The sequence below is a fragment of the Nomia melanderi genome, chromosome 11, assembly GCF_051020985.1.
Source record: "Nomia melanderi isolate GNS246 chromosome 11, iyNomMela1, whole genome shotgun sequence".
NCBI classification, from domain to species: Eukaryota; Metazoa; Arthropoda; class Insecta; order Hymenoptera; family Halictidae; genus Nomia; species Nomia melanderi.
This window is the reverse complement of record NC_135009.1, coordinates 5,024,606-5,040,523: the sequence shown is the minus strand read 5'-3', so window position 1 is coordinate 5,040,523 and position 15,918 is coordinate 5,024,606. Positions and strand designations below refer to the sequence as shown.

General features: G+C 39.4%; 1 protein-coding gene and 1 long non-coding RNA gene across 6 annotated transcripts in view; one reads left to right on the top strand and one right to left on the bottom strand.

Moving 5' to 3' along the window:
* The window catches only part of LOC143175089 (uncharacterized), a 199,028-nt gene that overhangs the window by 152,879 nt on the left and 30,231 nt on the right, over window positions 1–15,918 (top strand). The gene's annotated exons all lie outside the window — the stretch shown is intronic.
* Window positions 1–15,918, bottom strand: part of LOC116435196 (somatostatin receptor type 2) — a 127,809-nt gene that overhangs the window by 99,878 nt on the left and 12,013 nt on the right. Inside the window, exon 2 of one of the 5 annotated variants that reach the window (XM_076372186.1) lies at window positions 9,998–10,100. The exons of the other annotated variants lie outside the window; for them this stretch is intronic. The gene's annotated coding sequence lies outside the window, so the exon portion shown is untranslated. The remainder of the gene's footprint in view (window positions 1–9,997; window positions 10,101–15,918) is intronic. 5 annotated transcript variants of the gene reach the window in all.

Below are 15,918 nucleotides of genomic sequence, written 5' to 3'. Positions count from 1 at the left end.
TGATAATAGTATGCATTACTATCTGGACCATCTAGACAAAACCGTTTTTCATCTGTAAAGATTATATTTCTACAGGTTTTCCTCGAATGTATTTGTTTTTTCCGCAAATTCAAGGCGTGCTTTCTTATGCTTTTTTGTTAATCGTAGCTTGACTTTTATTTTTGATCTGTTTATAATATTATTTGTAGTACACGTCAAACATTTTGAATATTAGTATGTACACCAGCTTTGCAAGCACTTTCTCTTGCAATAGCACAAGAATTTGATGCAACACAAAGTATTGCTGTTGTGTCACGGTGTAATAGGGCTGCTGGCCTTCCAGTACTTTTTCTTTTACCGTAGTTATCCACATCTTTTAATACGTTATATACAGCTATTGTGCTCCGATTAATTTCTTTCGCAATTTCTGTAATCGTTACTTTCCTTTTTCTGAAAATAAGAATTGCGTTTATTTCATTGTCAGACCATTGTTTACCAAGACCCATCACGAAATGCGACAGATACCAATATCAAGAAGCACTGAACACTGACTGACAACTTTAACTTCCTTAAACCTCGCAACATATTGAAGAAATTTAATATAACCCTTGAGTGTGCTATAATTTTATCTCTGCTTATTTGTATGTTTACATTTCTCTTCAGAGTATATCTTGTAAAAATTCCAATGTAGGTAGTGTTTACATATTAGTAGAAGGTAGTCTTTATGCATCATTTGTACCTTTCCTGTACCATAATTATAACGCGAGAAATTAAAAATAGCACTCGTGTGCTATCTTTTTCTTTGGGAGTGTAGGATCAAAATTGAATAAAAAGCTACGTACTCCAAATTCGTGTGACGAGGATTATTCGCAACTTTTCTTTCAACGCGTCTGGGGTGAACAACTTTGCATATAGTTCGGTGTATTATAATGTAAAACCGCCAGCGCGGACCTAAACTACTTCGAATCGAATTTAATCCCGGCTATCTATGCAGAAACTCAAATTACTCACACAATCAAACTTGTGGATATTGTTGGCTGCTCTTCATTTTGAATTCAGATACGGTTGACCGTAACACGAACGGATCCACTTTACACTTAGTCGAAACTCGGTCGCTGGCTTCTTAATTTCCAGATATAGTTCCGTGTCTGACTATAAACCCGTTGAATCTACTAACCCAGATTTCGATTGTCTTCACAGTGAACAGAAATTCTTTTATAATATAATACAAAGTTGTGATCAATCCTTCATTGCTCTTAGTTTTACAGTGGCCGATTACAAAGTAACGGAATCTATTTTCAGCTCGACGCAAATAATTGATGTCTTTATGTTTCAAATTAATTGAATCTTTTATATTCTAAATTTACTTCATGTTTTAACAGGACAGATTTGTACATCGGTTGTTCGCACAGTGATGCGAACCAATCGTACAATCGTATTCGAAATTACATTTTCGACTCCGCCTCGTTACGAGTTGAAACACGACTGACCATAATGCGGCCAAATCTACTTTATATTCACCTCTAGCCAAATCGTAGCCTACTTAACTTTAAATTTATATATGTCTGGCTATATGCTCGCTAAGTTTATTTCACAGTTAATAAACGTAGTGGAATTTGAAATTTTCCTTCTTTTACTTTTCCTTATTATCAAATACACTCGCGCCTAATTTACAAGAATCTTCTATATGCAGAACTTTTAAAGATTTCAGATAGCGTAACTAACAATTCTCTAATTGAATAATTTTACCATCACTTTCATGTTGTTTATGAAATTACTAGATAGAACGACTGTTTAACACATTAACAACAGGGTGTACCGTTTAGTAAAAATTAATTTACTTATTGATAATTTCAGTAACTTCCAAAGTTCTCAAAATTTTGCCGCCAGGCGTGCAAAAACGTAAATTACAGCAACAAGACATTTTTATCGTCTAACTTGTTTATCTTTATTTTTTTTACAATTATTTGATTGGTTACAATAAAAAGAGGCACACTGTCGGTCGAAAGTTTAGGACCAATACATCGGTTAAAAGATAGTTCCGTTTTTTGTAAACAACTTTTATTGGAGAATTTTTGTGTGTGATAAAGGAACATAGGCATACGCGTATTAATCAAATAGAAACATTATAAAAATTAAATCTTGTTACAATAATAATAAATAAAATAAGTATAAAACGTTGAATTCTACCGCTGCAAATTACTTTAATTCACTTCCCTAAAAATAAATACAAGTTTACACTCAACAACATTAAAAATAAATCGAGTGCAAAGGGTTAAGTAGTCCTAAACTTCTGACCGGCAGTGTATATAGAAAGTGTCAGTACGTTCAGTGTTACGGTAAACTTCGTGTTCAAGCGCGCATCATCTCCATGAGGCATAACAGAATCGTATTCGTTTGCGTTACAACGAGCCGGCCACCGTGCGAGGGTTAAACTGATTGATGCCAATTATTTCACATCGAATCCGTATGAGATCGTTCGCGCGACGACCGCAGATGTTTCCAGTTTAATAGAATCTCGTCCGTATACGGTGCGACCGCAGCTACTTCGCATTAGAGCGTAGCACTAGTGTTTGCAAATCGACGGTAATTAATTTCCGCGAGAAATTTCGGCGTTGCCTCGGGAACACCGGCACCAACCAAACGCGTGACGAGATACGACCAAAACTCGAACAGTCTCCTTCACTCGTGATGCCTTTCGTGACTATTATCACGAAAGCCATTTCGTTGATGACAATTATTTTAAATGAAAAAGGAATTCCACGTTCATTGTAGATTTACTGTGACGTTTATATACTAATAAACGGAAATTAACGGAACACCAGTAACGCAACCCTACGTCATTTCCAATTTGTTTAGAAAAATACTGGAAATATAATTTTACGTTATTTTACGTTTTTTAAGAAAAACGTCGATCATATGTAGAATTAAGTGATCTACTACATAATTTCAAAATGTGTAACGAAGTATTGACAACATAGTTCTAACATATTTTTCATATTCATTCACATTTGATACCAAACCTTTGCAATATTCGATTATAGACTTTGTGAAAATATATGCGATTGCGAATTGGTTAACAATTTCAAAATGACAATTCCGATTAATCAAATCGAAGACTTACTTTAAGGAGAAAATTAGACGACGAATCAAATCGGCTACTGCAAGAAGATTTTCCCAAGATTTAACTCCTCAATCACCTCTGTTTTAATTACAACCAATAACATCTCAAAGATTTAATTCAATTTGAAACATCCATCAAGAGATTTCAATATTAGATAGCTTTCCGGATTAAACCAGGAATACAATACTATCCCACGTATTACACACTAAATCCAAACACTCGAATCCCACGAACATTTTTACAATTTCACTCCGCTGGAACGGAGGCCGACGCTTTCCCGGTATTTATGCGTTTCGAATAGAAATGAACGGAACGATCGGTGCGTTGCATACACTTTAGCCAGCGGTATCACGAGAAAATCCGATACGGAACGTGTAGATACACGCACCTACGCGGAATTCGATCTAGATACGAGGATTCTTCAAGATAGACATCTACGAGATCCTATCAGAGATTTCATATGCGAATAGGAACGGCGGAGCTGGGCCGGGTTTTACCTTCGGAGTCGTTACACGAACGACCGCCTCGAGTGCAGCCGAGAAAATCCGCGGGTTAAGAGCAGAAGGAAATTTCCTGGGACGGGATGGAGCAGCGGCGCCTGTGTTGACACTGGATTCGAGTGAACTCGAACGAGAAAAAATTGTTCATCCGGCTGGAACACGCCGCTACGCTCCGTATCGACCACGTCGACCTTTCGTCGTTTCGCTCCCGACCGTCCGGATACGCGTTTTTCCATTAATCGATATTGTTATATCGGTGAACTCGGTCGTTTTCGACGTAAAGGGCGACCGAAAAAAAGTTTCGACCGTAAAACGAACGATTCGATGGATCACGGAGGATAATATCGAGCAGTTCGTTCTGTTTATATATTTGTATTTGTCCGTACGCGGGCGTGTGTTCAAAGGAAATGACTTTCGGTTTATTTTTCGTGTACTGAATGATTGTGTGCATTGAATGATCGTTCTTCAATTTACGCGGTACATTTTTATGCGGTAAATTATAACACTATTTACGCGGTAGTTTTTAGGCGCGATCTTGACCCTTCGCACTCGATTTGTTTTCAACGATATTGGGTGTAAATTTGTATTTTCTTTTAGGGAAAAAATTGAATTCAAGTGATTTACAGCGGTAGAATTCAACGTTTTGTGACTGAATATTTATGAGCTTCTAAAGCGTGGTACTTTTTAAAACAATGTTCAACGTCGTATAACAAATTTGTATTATCATCTCCAGCAAAACATACGAATGCAAAGAATTAATTTAGTAACACCAAATAAAACGTAGCTTTGTTTTTTGAAATTTCATTATTATTATTTTTCTGTTAAGCTATGTGGGATAAATATTTCTAATATTTATACCAGCTTCATACACAATTTTGTTTTCCCTTCTAGCAACAGACTCTATTCACGCGATTTTCATCCGCGTAAAACGAATCCACGTGGAACGAATTTTCGTGTAAATCGAGGGCAAGATATATACTTCTTTTCCCTTTTTTCCATCCGTGGCGAAACAAACGAACCGCGCGCTCCGCTCGAGGCGGAACAGAGAAATGCATGCAAAGGGACACATGGGTGCGCCAGGCGAGCGGAAAATATGCTTGACGATAAAATGCACAGCTGGACGGCTGTACGACTTTGTTGCGTCTCCATTCTTCTTCTTGGGCGTAATTTCGAGGAAGTTTCTTGGATACCTTTCTCTGCAGGTGACGGATGGACACGAGAGACGTTTACTTTGTTGCTGGACATTTGTCACTGACGAATGGACTTTCCGTTTATTATTGAATGAAGAGTGATTGAAGGTATTGGACAACTTTAAATTTAACATAAATTAAGTTAGATCGTTAGATTTGAAGACATTTGACTATAAGCAAAATTGAACCGCGTTACCGAAGCTATTTAATGTAACACAAAAATTGCGATTATTTTGAACCAATTCCTCGATATTAATTTCGCAGCAAGTTCCGCATTCTACAACAAAGGGTTTATGAATTCGAGCATCCCGTTCACGAGAAAGGCTACAAAAACCAACCTTTCATTCGGGAAAACGACGGACGGCCGATCGAAACTCTCGTAAAAGACCGCAATGATCGCTGGGAAGCTGCTCCCGAAGTCTTTATTTTCATTTCACCACTGTGACCATTTATTTCTTCCCTTTGAATTTCCTCGTAAAGTTGCGCCCGCGCCCCGCCGACAGTAATTTTTCCACATTTTCCTTCGTTAAAGCCCGTGCATATTGACCTGGCCGAGTAATTCGTTTCCCATGTCATGCGGCAATGAGAATGGATAGGACGATTCCGGCGGATTGCCGTGAGAAAATTCAAAATTGCCATTATGCCAGGCCGTCGGGAGAGAAACGGGTAATCCATTTATTGCACGCGAGATTCTCCGTTGCCTCGTGATCCGCAGCAATTACAAGCGTGAGTCGTGAAAATGAATAGGGGGATAAATGAAAGAGTCACCACGCCGGGTAAATAAGCATCCCATGAGGGCCAAGATATAGTTTCGGTAATCCTTGGTCTGACAGAGGAGAAAAGAACGCGGGCGCAACGGAAATGGAACCTCTGGGCTACGCTTCATAAGACGAATGCAGTCTGTAGTGGGAGACAATAGCTGCAGACTTATTATCACGTATCAGTTTTTTATACATACCGATTCCTACCGTAACCAGTCAAATAATTGGTTCACAAATAAACAAGTTAGGCGATAAATTTTTCTTAGTGAAAACGGGAACAATAAAAAAGACAAAAATTGAAAGACTGATTAATCGGGTATTATAAAAATTGATATAAAGTTAAATGGACGAAAGAAAATGTAGATTTTACTGCCTTGCCCTATAACAATGTATCAAACTCATAATGATGACTTTAAAGAGAATTTAACAAGGATAAATATTACTCAATCCTTTTGAATTCAAAGTTCAATATTATTCTTCTGTTAGCAATAATTATACTTTAGAGTAAATATAGATATACAATATGACTAAAATTTTTCCCTCTTTTCAATGAATTATTAATGGCAAAGTAGTTGTATCGATCATAATTGAAAAATAAATCATAGGGTAAGGGGTTAAAATCAAATTTTAATACCACTTATTGACCGATCGCGGTACGTTCAGTGTTAACCAGAAAACACACCCTTAGAAATATTACTGTTACGGCATGAGCAAAATATTCGCGAAGCGATGTGAACGATACGTTCGGTGATACTCAGCTCCAATGCGAATGTAATTCCGATGGAAGATTTTTAGGTGTTAAGAGAGGAAGACGTGACTCCCAAGGTATAGAATTGATCAACGTTTAAAGAAAACTTTAATACTCGTATTCGATTACAAACGGATGTGTCTCAGACGCTGTCTTGATGCGCTCTGCTGGTTTCTGTATTTTTCTTCTCTACCTCGGTGGCGTTTTCGTATACCTTCTTGGGGGAAAATTCATGTGGGGGCGTACCACAGACTTCCTTACCAGGGTGACACCAAGTGTCACGGAAAAACCCAAGACCTACACAAGTCCGGAGGCCTATACATCGTTTTTTTTTTTAAATTGACTAGTTCTATTATGTATAGATATCCAGTACCTCCGTTGTATTGCATGCCGCACGCTGAGAAGTCCTTTGTTAAACCCGTTGTTAAACCCGACACTTTTTGTTAAATGTCACGACAGGTATAATCAGTTTTATAATTGCTTTTGCTATATTCTGGAGACTATTTACAGAATAATTATTTAATGAATTTCTTTAATGAAAGATAGATCTGAATTTAGAGGAGGTTTAAGTTTGTTCATGGATAATTCCTACGAGATAAATCTCTCGATGCATCAAGCCTTTAATGCTTCAGCGTGGGTTTCTGTTTGTTTTACGATACAATTAGCTGGAATAGCGATCCTACTGGTCTTCTTATGGTATTTTGATACATATTCATATCACTTACAATACGCAGCGGTCACTATTAATATACTTCAAGTTCCTACACAAATTCAGAAAAATCGACATTGTTTCATAACAACAGCAATTACGCGGAACCCTATTTCTTTCTGTAACACTGTCTATTCAGATGCTTGTTCTATCGTGTTCCGAGGCTTAGAAAGCTATTAAGAACGCACAAACCGCCCCGCTCTAATTATTAATATTGCAGCGTTCGCGTTTCGAGGCAGCCTTCCAGAATTCCTGTGAAATATGGATATCATTTATCTCACGAATGGAACTCGCGCTGCTGGAAGGCCTGTTTCCGACTTATAATAAATAATGCCGGGCGACGTAATTTGTCAGGTATAACACCGGAGAGCCAATGATCACGGCACGCGCGCATCGTTCGAGAAATTGCCGAACAAGGGGAAAGAAAGTTTGCGACTTCAGACAGGTGAGAGCGTTTCCTTCGCGAAGGACTGTTGAGGAGGGAGCACGAAGCTGCGAAGGGAATAATTAATTGTCCCGACTTATCGCCGGGCTCGCGTTGCCATGGTGCGGTACAAGAAAGATCTCGTCGTCCCGTTCCTGCCATGGTTGGCTCGAAGATGAATTTCGTTCAGAAGCTTTCTCCGGTCCGGTCACCTCGTGGGAACGCCGCTCCACGGCACTTCGCGCCGAGTGTACCCAACCAGTCGCCGGGAATAATTTAATGCTCCAATTTGCGCGAATCTAATGCTCACCGTCGTCCGGCGACAAATGAGTCCCACGAACCAGACTACATTTTTCCGAGCAGACACCCGCCCGGCGCGACGACGGGAGTACTCGAAGAAGATGCTCACTGCTGCACGAAATTCGTCTGTGTAAAGGACCGCTTTCGATGGAGATCAGTCCCTGTGTTAAATCGTATGAAACTCTGTTCTGGAATCGAAAACTTGAATTTGTGGGGAATGAAGATGATGTGGATATAGATGCATTTTTATGAATAAATTGGAAAGCTCATTTGACTGGTAAATTTGATGCTGGATAAAGTGAAGAATGGATCTTTGAGAGATGAACGTGAAGTTTATTTTGAATGAGTTATAAAGGAATATTAATTCGTAGTGATTTTTGTGTAGATATTGATCATTCGGTTAAACCACCTCTAACTTCGTGTGAATTATAATGTACTTTAATTGAAGTCCTAAAGTTAAGGATTTCTTATATATGACTTATAATTCTAATAAGACTGAGATAGTTACAAATATTTCAGTGCTCACAGAACTTCAGAGTGTTCAGCCGGCGGCACGTCTTTAACACTAAAACTGCCGAGCAGGTAATAGGCTTCTTGAAATTATTCTCTAGTAACTCTAAAGTGCATCTATTGAAACTTTAATTGATTTACAATTCAACTTGCGTTTTGCTAAATCGATTTCTTTAACCATTTCTTAGAGAAAAATCTGTTATCTTTTTAATAATTGCGAAAGGAAGAAATTAGGGATGGGTTTTTTTGATTCGTCTGATAGTTTTAGTGTTAAAGCCTTCAGCAAACACACGTAAAGTGCGAAAGTTTCATCGCGAGTAATGCAGAATGAGGTTCGAAACGCGACGAATAGAACGTTCCGTAAAATTACATTGAAAATAACGTCTGGAAGTGCGTAATTGTTGGCGCGAGAACGTCGACAATGAGAACTTGGTACATCCTCGCAGCGCTGCGTGGTACGTAAACGCAGCGGAAAGGGTATAGCAGGATAAGGGGGTCAAAAGTGCCCTTAGTCTGATTTTTCTGGCGAACGTTTCCTTCGATAATTTTTCCATAAAAAGCAGTGCATGGCTGAGAATTTGATGAAGTTTTAATAGATAACTCACATTCGTCATCTGAAATGCGTATAAAAGTTAGTTTTTCATTTTTTTAAGGATGGCACATACCAATATGTTTACCATTATAATAAATATTAAATTTAACACTATATTAAATTTAAAAATTACCGCTCGAATGCTTCATTGCGAAACCTACATTTTTCTATTTTTTGGGAGGTTTGTCATTTTTCATGCTAAGAATTTAGAACAAAAAAGCTCAAAAAATTCTCAGCCATGCATTACTATGAAGAAAATGTCTCCGAATTTTGTTACAATTTTTATTTACCATCAAATAAGGAAAATGGAACAAAAACTGGTAATTCGAATTTATCCTATAACTAGCTTTCTGGTTGAGATAGAGAGCTGAAAATTGGTGTACAATGTTTATTATGGATAAGCTATCGAAGGAACCTTTTGCGAGAAAAATCGATCTAAGGGTACTTTGGACCCTTTTATTCTGCTATACCCTTTGTTCGATCGCAGTCTCATAGAAAATCACTCTGCGAATTTGAAGCAGATCGACTTTGCTCGCGCGGAAAAATATTCGCGGCGATGCACTCCATGCGGATAGAAAACACCGAAGCAATATTCCATGTTGCTCTCTAAATTTCTCTCCTTCTCTTTGTTCCCGTTTCCTCCCGCTTCCCCTTATTTTCGTGCTTCCAGCGCAGCGGTGTACGGTGCAAAGAAAACAAGACCGAAACACACTGTTAAAACTACCAGGCCTGCGCTGTGGTCTCCCGACTGTGTCGTTTTTGAGACGGGAGCTTTATTGCGGCCCATTGTATTGGGTGGTAGCAGTATCTTTTTAGCTTTCTTTCCGCGCGGCGTTTGTTCCATGATGCACAAATAAATTTTAAAAGAACGGGTGCTCACTAAAACGCGACAGAAAGTTGTTGAATAAAATGGAGACAGATATGAAGTTCGGTTACGTTTAATTTCTCAAAACGAGGCTTGTTCTTTAGACTTCCTTTGTCGGCGTGAGGGAACTTTTTCATTAATACAATATATCTTCGATGACTTCAGGATATTTTATGTCCTCTTTATGGAAGACAATGTTCTTTCTAATGTTCATAAAACTTCGTAACACGCGAAGAATTAAACCTATACATTCAGTTTTCTAAAAATAATTAGAAAAATACCCATATATGTATACCCAGTTTTCTATTAAGTTGTTCCCAATGTTACGTCTTCCGATGTCCCATCTAGAGTTTCTTCCTAATTGTATCTTCTGATGTTCCCAACTAGCCTCTTCTTAGCTACAAGAAAAATTTATGATTCCTTCCTACACATTTTTCTTATTCTTAAGGACACTTTTTGTATGCATCAATGCAGGACTGTCTTATTATTATTAAGAACAGGCAGGCAGCGTTGTGTTTGGGAATAAGAAACAGAAATACTACATAGACCAACGCCTGCAACAATCACAGAGTCAGCACTCAGAGCTGAATTTGAGAACACGAAGATCTTATCTGACAGCCAGACCGAGTTAACCCTTTTATCGAACGACCTCAACCAGGACCCGGATCTGGTATAACAATGTTTGCTTAGCGTCGATTTGCCACCGGTGTTCTTTGAGAGCTCCTGCTTCCCTTTAGCCTCGGTTCAAGCGACTTTTGAATACATCAGCCGGTTATGCGGGTGGCATCAAGAGAATCGAGCAGGTTCCCTATCACCCTTCTCCATTGTGCCCTCGTAATGCCGGTTATTTACATACAAATTCGCGGGACGCGGATGTTGGTGCTTTAAATACCTGCTCGCGATCGGAATATTCGACCAAGTGACACGGAATCGTGTATGCTCGTTGAAATAACCGTGACACTGTTTTTTTCTTTACTTGATCCTTGCCAGAGTAATTTCACGGTTGTACGATAACCAACGCGATGGGGTTGTTTCTGTAACGCCCAATTCTGATTTTACATGACTTCGATCTAACGCGGATTATTTTTTTTCTTTTTATTTTTTTCCTTGATTTGTAACACAAGCTGGAAAGAAATTTATCTCCTTTTGTTACTATTTAGTTTGATTTACCATAATCACGTGTATTCTAATATGAACTCTCCTGTGATTTATTCTATTATTTTACTAATTTCATAGATATAGAATTAATATCCCCTTTTGTCTGTGGGTATAATATATTTTTTAAAACAAAACGGAGTGTATTTATATTTTATATAAAGTCTATTTATATTTCCGATATTTCTTAAATTTCTTAAATTTCCTATTCTCTATTATACAACACGAAACAGTTAAATGGCGTGAACATTCACACGGTCACAGCTCTATCAGAAAAGAATTATAAAGGGGTTTCTGATTCCACAATCGTCAGAATTTCTTCTACAAAATGTTTAATTTAAAATTCTCTCTACAATTCCACACGTTTTTCAAATTGCGTAATTTCATTCGAAAAAACGTTTAACTACGGCCATAAATAACAAAGATATTTAGGGGTCGCCGTTTAAACGGTAGCTCGGCAATATACACTCCTGCGTTCCTTTTCGTCGTTAGAACTTCGCGAGATCTCAGAGGCGAATTCTCAAGAAAATAACTTGTTCGCGCTAAGCGAGGTTTCAGCAGGTAGGCAGAAAGCTCAAGCGACAGCCATCTGAATTTTACAGTTTCTTTGAAGCCCACGCTCACCGCAGCAAACGTAGTTAAGCGACTGGGAAAGCCGCGCGCCCACTCTTTTAATCGTGTTACGCCGAAAACTCCTGGCCGAAGTTAATTTGTTGCGGCCAGAAATGGGAAGCGAAGAGGGCTCAACAAGTTCGCGGATCGGTGTAAATTACGCGTATTAAACAAACTGTTTTATAACTCGGCCCACCGCGAATTCGCGAAATTAAACGTTTTTTTTGTTCCAGGCTGCGTGATACGGGACGCCGACTAATGAGATACTTACCGCAACCGCCGCTCGGCTAACTCGCTAAGTTCGGTTAAAAATTAACGCGATTTGCTTGCTCCCGCGTTTCTTGCATATGCGTTCATTAGTTTCATTATTCGGTGACTACTCAATACTCTATACAAAATGCACAGAAAATGTAGCATAGATGTACCCCATTGATCTTTTGAAAAATCCTCTACAATGTTGAACAAAATTACGCAATTAAAATAAATTATAAAATTCATGATACAATATTGAAAAAAGATGCTTTGGATCTATTCAAATATCTTCCTCCAAAACGAATCCAGGTGATTTTGTATCATTGATAATAAACTTCTCCGCAGTAATAAGCAGAAAATGATTTAATGTTAAAAATTATTACGATTCAAACATTATTAAGTTAATTCTTTTTTGCTTATTATCCTATTATCTATTGTATTATATTGTAAAACTCCTGCTTTGTACACTCCTTACACTTCATTTATATCTCTTCCTTTTCTTTATTAGAGTACACCTGCTCGTAAAATGTAAACATAAAATAAAAATAAAATTTTTTTAATTTTCTTACAGTTAATTCTTCTGATTTTCCTAAAGAAGATTATTCTAATTTTCATGATGCGAAATACTAAACAGCTCTTCTCTAGTCTCGAGGTGTTTGCCCCATTCCAGGCCGTCATTAGTTGATTCCACTTGGGCGCACGTTTGGTAATATCTCCCAACGACTGTTGCGAGAATAGCACGAGTTTCGGCCCTCCGAACCCTAAAGGATGCGATACTACGAAGCACAAACCACGTGCAGTTTCATACGCGAGAGCAGTAGGGAAATTAACGCCGTTAGTTCGACCGGCATCTGGTTGGCCGCCATCGCCGCAAACCCTTCGCGCTGGATGATTTGTTAGCCGATTAACTTCCGTCGATGAATGTTGCTACTTTGCGCTTGCGGCTTCATGTTCCGTATTCGCACGCGTTCGACGCGCGAATAGCCTAACTGTCGACCGAATTTCACCCCCAAAGGCGCGTCGTGTGCCAGGAAACCACGGTATCACGACAAATTCACCCCGCGAAACAGGGAATTTCCCTCGTTCCTATAGTTCTACCTGCGACAAGTTATAGGCGAGTGCCAATCGATTTACGATCACGGGAAAGTCGAATGGCGGCTGTTTTTCCAACTCGTTGGCGTTCTTGCGTTATTTTTCTCGTCAATGGCGCCTTATTGCGCGTAGCTCGTGAACTCTGTCGACTATTACGTGTTTTCTTATAACCCTATGACTTATTCTTCCACTATGGTCGATACAACTATTTTGTCATTAATTAATTATTGAAGGAAAGAGAAACGTTGTAGGCATATTCTATATTTATGTCTGCTCCAAAGTATAATAATTGACAGCAGAAAAATAATATTTAACTTGAATTCAGAAGAATTGAGTAATATTTGCGTTTATTAAATTCTGTTCGAAATCTTCATCGCGAGTCTGATACGATATTATATGACAAGGGGTTAAGAAAACGATATGACGAATGTTAAACAAACAGTTCGAATTTCAACAAAAAACATTTTATGTATAGTTTATACAAAAAATCTAAGGTCTAAAATCTATAAGTTTGTATGAAATTCTCCCTTTACACGAGGAACTCAAACACGAAGACTTCAGAAATGAATACTGATTAAATCCTTCGAAACCGGAATCAAATTTTCAAACGTCCCTCTACACGAGAAACGAAAAATCCAATAATTTAAAAGTTTTCGTTAATCGAATCTATTGAAGCAAAAATTACATCAGTTTCCGCAGTAAACTGACAAGACTTCGCGGAACACAGAGGCAAGAGGGTTAAACAATTCCGCCACCACGGTCGCCGATCAAAGAGAGCTGCTCGAAGTGCAATTACCGTGCAAGAGAGGATTTTTCGCAACAATCGGAACAATTCCGAAGTGTACGCGCGTTGCGTCGCTTCGATTAATAATTTCACCGTGGAAACGCAGTGTCGCGTGTAGTTGGCCGACCGCTCGTACAAGTGCTTTCTCTTTCTGTTTTTTTTTCGTTCGCCAGAGCAGGAAAAGTATTTTCCAACAGGTTGTCCCTGCGCGGCCATTAAATTATAAAATTATTGCACCGCGTTCCGTGTACGTCCCCCGAGTCCTCGACAAACGGCCGTCGTTCCAGAAGGATTCGCATCGATATCGGAAGCAGAATCCGAGCTGAATGGCGAGATAATTCCAATTGTGGTAGACACCGCGGCAAAACGAATCAATCGGTTCCTTTGAACCATTCATCTGCGCCTTTCCCACATTGTCCTCGGCGCTTTTCGTTTCAGCCTGTCTTCAACGCCACTTTGTCTTGCAATCCTGTTCACCCTCTTCCTCCGTCTGTCATCCTTTTTTCGCGGCTTCTCTGCATTCAGTCCCGCCTCTGTTCTGTCGTCTAGCCTTTGTCCCTTTCCGCTTCCTCTCGTTCAATCCTTGCCCTAACGCGAACGGGGTCGTGCTCGAAGTTGAACCTCTCGTCCCTGACGTGAATAGTGGCGACGACGACGCTTTCGAAGACCGATCCGATTTCGATAACCCCTTCGTGGTCTATATTCTTCGATCTACATAAATATATCGTCCATTTTCCCCTCTCCCGTCGTTTCTTCAGCCCCTCCGCCGTTGAACACAAGCGACACGAATCGAAAAATCGATCCGCACCCGCACGATTTACATCACAAAAGGGCGCGCCCTTCGGGGAACCCGGCGCGTGTCACGTCGCGTAATCCCTTGCGACGGAATTCGAGATACGGCCGTTCGATCCCCATAAATATCCGGCCCCCATCCGGAGACCGTTCGACGCGAGACCCCGTTCGATTTATATTAGTTAAAAATGAAGGGGCGGCCGGCGAACGTAATTTCGTTCCCAGCGGACGTTCGACGTGTAAATACACGGCGGTTGTTTTTTCGAGGGATCGCACGCCGAAATGGCAGCTCACCGATAAAAACTAAATATTTTACGCCCGCTTAATACTGTTTGCCGTTTTAGCAAGCGGCAGCATGTTGTCGAGTTACCGCGCGTATTTGCTTTTTCCTTGCGAGTGTTGCGTTCGTTTCGTCGTTGATGCGAATATTTCCATTGGAACAGTCCGAAAGCGCAATGCTTTTGATAATTGAATTTGATGGAATGTTTTGGTTGAGTTTAAAAATATTTTCAATGTTAGTTTTAATGACATTTAGAACGTTCGAAGTTTCTGTTTCATTTAGTTAGAAACGTTTCATCGCTATTTTTTTTTCTGTTCTACGGTTGCAATTTGGTGTTTCTGAATTTTGTCGAGATAGTAAGATTAATACGATCATAGTTGAAAGTTCTATGATTCTATATTATTTTCAAGATATTACCAATTCGATTACCATAATTAATAATTTTATCACAATCTTTTTGTCTAATACTTGTACCATTCAACATTACACCAATCGAATTTACCATTATTAATTTATAAACACAAACCAAAATCTGAACTATCATCTACATCTACCACCAAAGTATCTCACTTCTTAACTTCATTATCATCATTATCTTCTTCTCCAATACGATCAAAGTGATTATTGCCTAGGAAAAGATCACACAGTAGAAATCCCATTAAGTAAATATACAGTTTAGCGACTTTTACTAATTTCCTGCTCTTTACTTAATGTTGCTGTACACAAACATTCGGAACAACTCAGACCTAACTCAGACTTACTTCGATTAGATTTTCATTTTAATGATAAATTTAAAGCTTTACGAAAAAAGCCAAAAGTAAATAAAGGCTGTAAACTAAAAATCTACTGCCTGATTGGCATTGGCAATCAAAGTGAGCGAAAATGTCGTAACATGTCACGTCCCGCGACCCCTTTCGCCGCGAAATTTAATATAAGTATCTGAGCGGCCAGCGCATCGGCTCGAGCAAGCTATGTTTCATCAACAAATTCCGACTAGACTTACCATGGCACGCCTGCGGAGCGTGTCCAGGCGCCGCACAATGGATTGGCCCTCTCCGCGTTTATTGTACTCTCTGTACGGCTAATAAGAGGGAGGCGAAACAACCCTCGCATCTTCCGCGCAGCGACGCGTGTGTCCACGCGCCTTCGCCACGCTGTCAGCTCGGGAACAGAGTCACGAATCGAGAGAGAGAGAGAGAGAGAGAGAGAGAGAGAGAGAGAGAGAGAGAGAGAGAGAGAGAGAGAGAGA